At 48.3% G+C, this 8,107-nt stretch overlaps 1 protein-coding gene across 1 annotated transcript in view; it reads left to right on the top strand.

Annotated features, from left to right (window-relative positions):
- The first annotated feature begins 742 nt into the window (after positions 1 to 742).
- JCAD (junctional cadherin 5 associated) overlaps positions 743 to 8,107 on the top strand; it is a 33,405-nt gene continuing 26,040 nt past the window's right edge. Inside the window, exon 1 of the mRNA XM_075082547.1 lies at positions 743 to 836. The gene's annotated coding sequence lies outside the window, so the exon portion shown is untranslated. The remainder of the gene's footprint in view (positions 837 to 8,107) is intronic.

Genomic DNA, 8,107 nt, shown 5'->3' with positions numbered 1-8,107 from the left:
GGCTCCTGGGACAGGTCCTCCTGGGTTATCCTTCTGGAAGGATGCACTGCTGTTGGACACGTCCCAGACCTGGCTTTGCAGCTAAGTGTCCATGGAGCAGGCCTGTGACGGGCGGGCTTTGGAGCTTGAAGCTAACCAGACCTTCCAGGGCTCAGCTTTTTTAGCTTGCAAGTGCCTCACACGCGTTTCACCACTGGTGCAGGACATCAGCTCCCCAGTGCACAAGGAAACATGTTTACGGGGATGGATTGAAGGAGAATCGAATCCTGGGCTGGGAAGGCAGTGTGTAATGCCTGCAAGGGCCGGAGCTTGCAGCTTGCTAAGGGCAAAGGAATGTTTCTCCAGGCCGCAAGGATGGCTCCGCGGGTGGGGGCCTGGTGCCCTGCTACCCCAGGGACTGCCCAAGCCCCGCGGCTTGTGCTGGGGACCCTGCGGGGCGATGCAGCATCGTGCCCCGGGCACCCGGGCTGTGCCAGTGCCGCTCTGTGCGGGGACGGGGGGCGCGGCGGGGCACAAACAACAAAAAAAGGCAAAAAATGAAAAGTGGAGGGGGGTTGGGAGGGAAAAAGGAGGGAAAATCCCGCAACGCCTCCTCGGCGAAGGCACCCGCGGCTCTCGGCGGGGACGCTCCGCACCGGCGGGGGCGGGGCGGGGGCGGGGGCGGGGCGGGGGCGGGGCGGGGGCGGGGCGGGGGCGGGGCGGGGGCGGGGCCGTGGGGAGGGCGGGGCCCCCGCCCCGCCCCCCCCCCGCGGCGGGCTCGGCGCCTCCCGGCAGCCGCTGAGCGCGGCGGCCCCAGCCGCCACCCGCGGGTGGGTCCTGCGGCGGCCGGCGGAGCGGTGAGTCCCGGCGGGGCGGGGGGCAGCTGGAGGAGCGCGGGGGGGGGGGGCGGGGGGCGTACCGGCGCGCGCTCGGAGGTGTCCCGGGGCGGCGGCGATGCGCGGCTGCGGGGGGCGCATCCCTCGGGTTCCCACCCCTGCCCCGCCGCTTTGCACCTGCTCGTTCCTCTCCCCCCGCCGCTGCCCCGTCTCTCTCGGGGCTCCCTGCCGACGTGCCGAGCGCCCCGGCCCGTTCCGGAGCAGGAAGGTGGTCGGCGCCGCTCGCCGGAGCCACTCGCCTTTATCAGCGCCCGTCGCGGCGGCCCCGGCGCCCGTCGCGGGGCAGCGGCTGCCGCTCGGTGCCGGCCCCCGCCGACAGCGCCCAGGACGTGGCACCGGGGTCTGAAACATCCACTGCCGCCCCTCTCCGTGCTTGTTCGTACCCCGCTACCTACACAGCAGCCCAATAGATCTTTTGGGTTATTTCCTTTCTGGTGGCTGTTTCAAACGGCGTACTGTTGCAAAGAGGATGAAAAAAAGCTGTTATGTCAGGAGGAGATCTGTGCTGTTATGTCATGTCGTAATTGCCCCAGAATTACAAATTATGGCCTTAGTCTGCCACTGGATCTGTGCCAAAGGACTCTTGCATCTATTAAGCATTGGGCTTTGTTTTTTTTTTTTTTCTTTTCTTTTTTTTTGTCAAGAGTTCAGAATAATGGTTTTTTTGTGGCATGGACCCTACATGGTAAGCTACTCCAGCCCAAGTCCTTAAGTGAAAATACTATGTAACTGTTCTGAGTAGTCAGTCTGATCCACATGGTCAAGACATTAAATCTTGGCTAGTGACAATGTGAATCGTGTCCTGCCGAAAAGTATTCAGCTACTCTTCTTTGCATGAGCTGGAGTATTTTCTCTTTGTTACTTTAAAAGTTCTGATTCTGCCCAGAAATGCTGATGCTGTTTGGGGGTAACAGACACATGGAAAATAGCAACCTTCCAGCTTCAGACTAAAGAATATCAGATGAATGACTGAGAAGGGCTCTGCAGTTCAGAGAGGCAGCCACTGTGAGAGCCTCAATTTGTACTAGAATTTAGTTTCGAATCACAGAGGCTAGGTCTGCCCTACCCTACTACGCTCTTGCAGGGTCTACCACCCACCATGGTACCACTTGGACGAAAAAAGTGTGGTCCTGCCAGCTGTTCCCTTTGCCAAGGATGCTGAGGGCAGCAGAGTCCGGAGGAGGTCAAGGCAGGTTGCTGCCGCAGGGTGGAGAAGCTAGGCAGGGCTGTCCCCCTCAAGGCAGGGCACTCTCCTAAGCTATGCACAGGGACATGTCATAATACCAACTAAAATACCAACTTAGGCTGTTGGCATGAAGGCTGGGCCCACATCTGCATCCTCTCTTCCTATGGTGGTGTTCAGGATTTCTTCATGCTGCAACATGTATTCATGGGCTCTTGGAAAGGACGTATATTTCAGAGTCTGCCACGCTGTGTGTATCAAGTGGCAAGTTACAGTAGTATATTGTTCTTTAGGTGCATAATTTCACTGGCCTCTTATGACCTAAAAAGCACACAGAAAATAAACAAGGGCATATTGTTCAGTGGGAAGGATGCAGAAAACTCTTCTGCCTTAGCCGTTAGCTAGGGAAAGATTACTTTTAAGTGTTTCTCCTGCTTGTCAGAGAAATGACATGGCACATGTGAGCTTGTTTTTTGCCAAGCAGTCTTTATTTGGAAGGTGAGGCATTTCTGAACTTCTCGGTCACCTTGGAACTAGTTACGAGTGCATAGCAAAGTCCTGCCCAAATCTTCTCTTCTAATTAATTTGGCTGGAGGCCATCCTAATTAACCTTGAGGGAGTTCAGGGGTGGGGGAGCTTGGTATGAAACAATTGTTCTCTTGTAATTTGCTGTTCACAATGTGTTGACCAAGCCATGAGCTGCATCTCTAAAATCCTCTGGGTCTCCTACTGAAGCCATTACACCAGTTTATTTGTTTTTTAACAGATGTTGTTTTCCACCTCTTGAGTGGAAAGGGTTATCTCACTTTCTGCAACCTTGTTATTGTGCTTTGTTTAAAGAGCCAGTGGACTCGGGCTTGCTGGGGAAGCTTACTCACCAGTTCCAGCTATGAAGGAAGGGGTTGGTTAGCCTTTCAGCAGTCTTGATGCAATTGTTAAGGTCTCTATGTGAACTGATGGCATCTTTTCACATCTACCTAGAGATAACCCTCAGTTCTTCTGGTATTGGCAGTGCCTGCAGAGAACAACAGTCAGCAGCAGCCTCTTCACTGCCCAAATGTATTACAGTTAGGATATTAATAGAGTTTGTCAGCCCTAACTTGGACCATCTGAAATGGTGGGGCAAGGGAAGGGCTTTTGAAAGCTGAGCTAGTGGAAAAAAGGAAAAAATGTTAAAGGCAGAGTTCTGCTTGTTGAAAGTGCTGAGGGCGCCCTGCAAGTCACCCAGTGTGTGATGAAGGGGGAAAAATTAACAGCCACTTCTGAAATTTTAGGATGGTCTCTCTTCCCCCATCATGATGATGGCTGCTCGCCCTGTTGGTCGAGGTGGCTCATGTGTGCTCAGGAGCTGGGCCACCTTTCACCAGCCTGGGCTTACCTTGCTGGTCGGCAGCCGTGCCCAGCACGTGCAGTGCCTCGGCAGCATAACAGCGCTTGCGTGCAGGCTTCTCGAGTGTCTGTCTTTCTTATTTTTTTCTACACTAATGCATACAAATGCTACTTTGGCATTTATTTTCTGATAGTGCAAGAGGTCGGGGGAAATCCTGCTGAGACTACAAGGCAGGACACACAGATGCAAGAAAGAAAGATCAAAGGCATCTATAATACAGGAAGAAGCAGAAGGTCAATCCAGAAGAGAGGGCATTTGATTATACTTACAAGGGTAATATAAAAGGGATAACGACACAGGAAAGGATGGTAATGTCTGAAAATGAGTAAACAAACAGATGCATAAGCCTATGCTGAGAATTTATTTATTCCAGCAGACACAATCTTTATCTCTTTGAAAGAGGAGAAGACCACACCAACTGCGGAGTGCCTCTGCTCCCAGCCACGTTTGTGAGCGGGAGAAAGTGTTTGTTTACGGATCTCTCCTCCATGAGTCCTGGCCTGATGGGCTGTCCTGTCCTGCTGTGATTAGTAGGATGCTAATGTGTGTAATCCTTTTGATCAGAGAGTCCAGGCTCTATAAGTCATGTCACTGTCATCTCAAAGAAGTTCAACGATGTGATGGATCCCTTATTAAAAAATTGTACTTTGAAAGTTTTAATATAGTTGTTATTGAGATCCTTTTTTTTCGCTTTGTACAGATGGAGAGCTTTTCTGTTAAAAAACATGCAAACAATAATAAAGATCCATGTAGTCCTAGTGTGGGAGCAGCTTATCGGCACTTTGCCATACGTATTTAAGGTGGGATGATTAACCCTTAACATCTTGATTTTAAGATGTGAGCAACCAATTTGATTCCATGTGCTTTGTTCTACCAGAGTGTATTGCTCTGTACAGAATTGTCGTAAACAGCATGGAAACATTTGTCTGATTCCTAAAAATTATCCTTTTCTGCAGTTCCTTTTTGGGAGGGATAGAGTTGGCTAGTTATACTTTGTTTAATAAATGTACTATTTTGTTCTCCTGTTGTGACAAACAAAAGCTGTCATTTGAGGAAATACACCATATGTTGCCAATTGGTCGAAGGACTGGTTATATCTGGAGCACAGAGTAGCAGTGAGTGATCTTTAACAATTGCTCCTTCTCTGAAAAAAGTCTGGACCGCTTTCAGTGGAGTAATGTGCTGCTCTGTCATCAGTGGAAGTGAGCTGTTGACATTTTGAAAACCAGCTAATTCAAGCAGTGGTATCTGTGCATGCTTGGACGTTTCCTCTCTCCCTTTATGTGTTTACTTCTATTTGGATGCTTATGAGCCTCAGCGAATCAGTGCTGAGTCGGGCCTGGATTGGTCCATGGCAAATTTAAAAATCAACCTTATTTCAGATACAAGCTCCCATCCATGCACTGTCAGACACCTATTTCATCATTGTGTGAACCCAGTACTCAATGACACACATTACTTAAAAAAAAAAATAAAAAATCTAGCTCTATACCATTTTTTTTCTTGGCAAATCTGAGAAAGCAAACTCCGAAATATGACCTGAAATTTCCTAACGAATGGGGCTGGCGACCCCTAGAGAGCAGGCGTCACTCATTAAGGTCTCCCCCAGGAGGTGCTCTGCACTCTCTCTCGTGCCACAGCAGGTTTGCTGATACGTCTGTACTGGTCAGATACAAGACAGGAATAACTACCTTCTGAGAATTAACTAAACTCTTGAAGACTCGCTCCTCTTCTCCTCCCTGCTTCCTAATTTTATTGGAGACGCGTCATATCATTAATTTATTCTTTGGCACAGTTCGGTGACTTCAGTGACGACTTTTTGCTCAAAGAATGCAAAGATGTTGTGAGCTGTAATTTTCACTGTCTGTGAATCTCTGTGTTGGAGAAAAAATGTGAACCCTCCTGCCCACAGGTAATGAAGGTTGAACACAAAAATTCATGGATTTCTTTTTAATTTCTGTGAAATGCATGGAAGAGACATGCAGGCCTAGGAAGATGTGCCAACATAGAGTTGGCTTATCTTTCAGCAATGACTTTGGCACATCTTCTTCCCACGTAGTCAGCAGAGATGATTGTACATGCAACACTAGTGGCTTTGAAGCCCTCGGTGTTGGCTGCAATGGGAACATTTTTGAAGCTGCATCTGATGTGTGTCTCTGACCTGATACAAGTCCTCTGGTCAGGACTCTGCTCTTGCACCTCCACCCAGGTCATCTACCGCCTCTTCTCTGTGTGAGAGCCTTCAATGTGAGCGAGTCTCTTGTGCCTCAGTTTCCATACCCCTCCCACCCTTAGAGGAGAAGCAGAAGTTTCTCTTCCTACTAAGAGGTGCTTGCCACATTGCCAGGCCTGCCTGCCCTTGGCACTCCCCCCACTCTTCCCTGCAGAGCAGAGGATGTCAGGACAGGGGGGCGCAAGGTAGGTCATTGGTGGCATTTTGTGATAAAGCGTTCATTTTACTTCAGACAGTGGTATTGGGGGAGAGCCAGGTTGTAATTCAGGCAAGATGGATATTTATAAGACTGGGAATCTTGTACAGAAGGGGTTTGATTTTGTTGGAGAGAAGATCAGACTGGTAAACAAAGTCTTGTGTACACTGTATTACCCTGCAGAGTTGTGCTTCCAACCCCACTTCTTTGTACATCCCCAGAGGACTTCAACTCCCAAAACCCAATGCACTGATCCTCCTCAGCTGTATGTGGCTCATCATGGAGGCATACAAAGCCAGGGAGCCAGCCCCATAGGAGAGAATGAGGGCTAACAAACTATAACTGAGGAATCAAAGTGAGAAATACTCGATATTTGAAGTCTGGAAACTCCAGGTGTGGGGCATGCCAACAAAACAATACCTTTTTGGGGTGGGGGGGGGAGGGAGAGGAGGAATGTAAAAATATTTCACTTCCATCTCAAATCTCTTGGTTCTGAGGCAGGATCTGCTTCGTCTGCACTGTTCCCAATAGATCTTCATTTAGCCTATTCTTGAAAACCTCCGTTGATGGAGATTCACAGCCTCCCAGCGTAACTAGTGGTTAACTATCATCACAGCTAGACAGTTCCCCCTAATATCTAACCTAAATCTCCCCTGCTGCATGCTAAGCCAGTCCCTTCAGTTTTCCATATCCACAGGGAGCAGGATGAGATTATCGCTGCCTTTTAGCAGCCTGACATATTTGAAACTTGTTATCATCTCTCATTCTCTCACCCTCATTCCTCCTCCCTTTTATTTCAACTAAACAAGCCTACTTCTTGTACCCTCATCTCAAGGGGTCACACTTCCTAAACTTTGAATTCTTGTGAGCAAGTGGCAGGGAGCAGCATCACGCTTGAGGTAGGGCCCAAAGCTGGATATAGGGCTGAGAGGAATGAAGAGCTTGATGTGTGATGCTCCTCTTAGGCAAATATGCTTGGAGGTATACGTGTATACCAAGCCCTGTGGTTCTCTTGATGCGTTCTGTCTTTGCGTCTCCAGCCCCCAAGACTTTTGCCATACTGCTCCATTTTGCACTTTTGCTTTACATCTTTCTTCTTCAACATGGTGCTTTACACCTGCCTGTATTGAATCTGTCATTCATTTCAGACTGGGTCTCTAATTTATTAAGATTTTATTCTAACTGTAATCCCTGAAAATGCTCACAGCACTCCCTACAGATTTGTAATTGTAATCTTTATTCTAATTTACAAGTCTTTAATGGAAATACCAAATAAAGCAAGACCCCAGGCGGAGCCCTTATGCGTCTTTTCAGGTTGACATTGAATTTGCTAACTGTTCCTTGAGTACAGATTCAAAAAATTTGTATACCCACTGAGAGTAAATTGTACCTAAATTGTATTCACCTGGTTTGCATATAAGACTATCAGATGCATCCATCAAAAGCTTTCCTCATTCCAATGTGTGACTTCTACTGTTTTTTCCTCCCTAGTCACTATGCTCCCAACTCTGTCAAAGAAGAAAATTAAATTGATTAGACTTAATTGGTTCGTGACAAGTCTGTGTTTTCTGTTTTCTCATGACTTTATCATGCGGGAGTGGATACAGCTGCAATGCAGGGCAGAAAGGAGGGAGCTGGAAACACCGCTGCTCCTCCTGGATCACATACTTGCTCCCTCCCCCTCCACGATAAATTGACACCTGTTATAAGCATTTATCAGTGGGTTGAATAATAATTTGTCTGAGTCAATATCAAAGCCAGGCTGTCTGGTCTGTGATACCTCAGATCTGTCTCCTTCCCCCTTTTGTTTGAAGCTAGATAATATGTTTGCCCTTCGCCTATCCGATGAGAATTTCTAGTAGGTAGTTACTCATGGCTTGGAGGCTGCCCTGGCTAGTTCCCTACTCCTTCTTTACTCCTAGACTATGCTTAATTAAGCCCTGCTGAGTTGAATACATCCAACTTTTACATTAATCTCTTTCTCCCATGTTCTAGACTATCTTTGCATTAAATATCTAATATTTGATCATAGTGAACAGTATTGTTGAAGGCTTTTCAAGTACATTAATTCTATTTTTCCTGATGGAGTGTGTGTCTGCAGGACAGTGAATGTGGTGGTGTTTGTTTCCACAGTAGAGGGCAGGGGCACAGCACACCAGGCTGGCTGCACGCACAGCAGCCTGCCATTTACAGTCCCATCTGACTTCATTGTCCCCAAAGTGATATGATC

This window comes from Phalacrocorax aristotelis, chromosome 2, assembly GCF_949628215.1.
Source record: "Phalacrocorax aristotelis chromosome 2, bGulAri2.1, whole genome shotgun sequence".
NCBI lineage: Eukaryota > Metazoa > Chordata > Aves > Suliformes > Phalacrocoracidae > Phalacrocorax > Phalacrocorax aristotelis.
The sequence above is the reverse complement of the archived record's forward strand: the minus strand, read 5'-3'. Positions and strand labels throughout refer to the sequence as shown.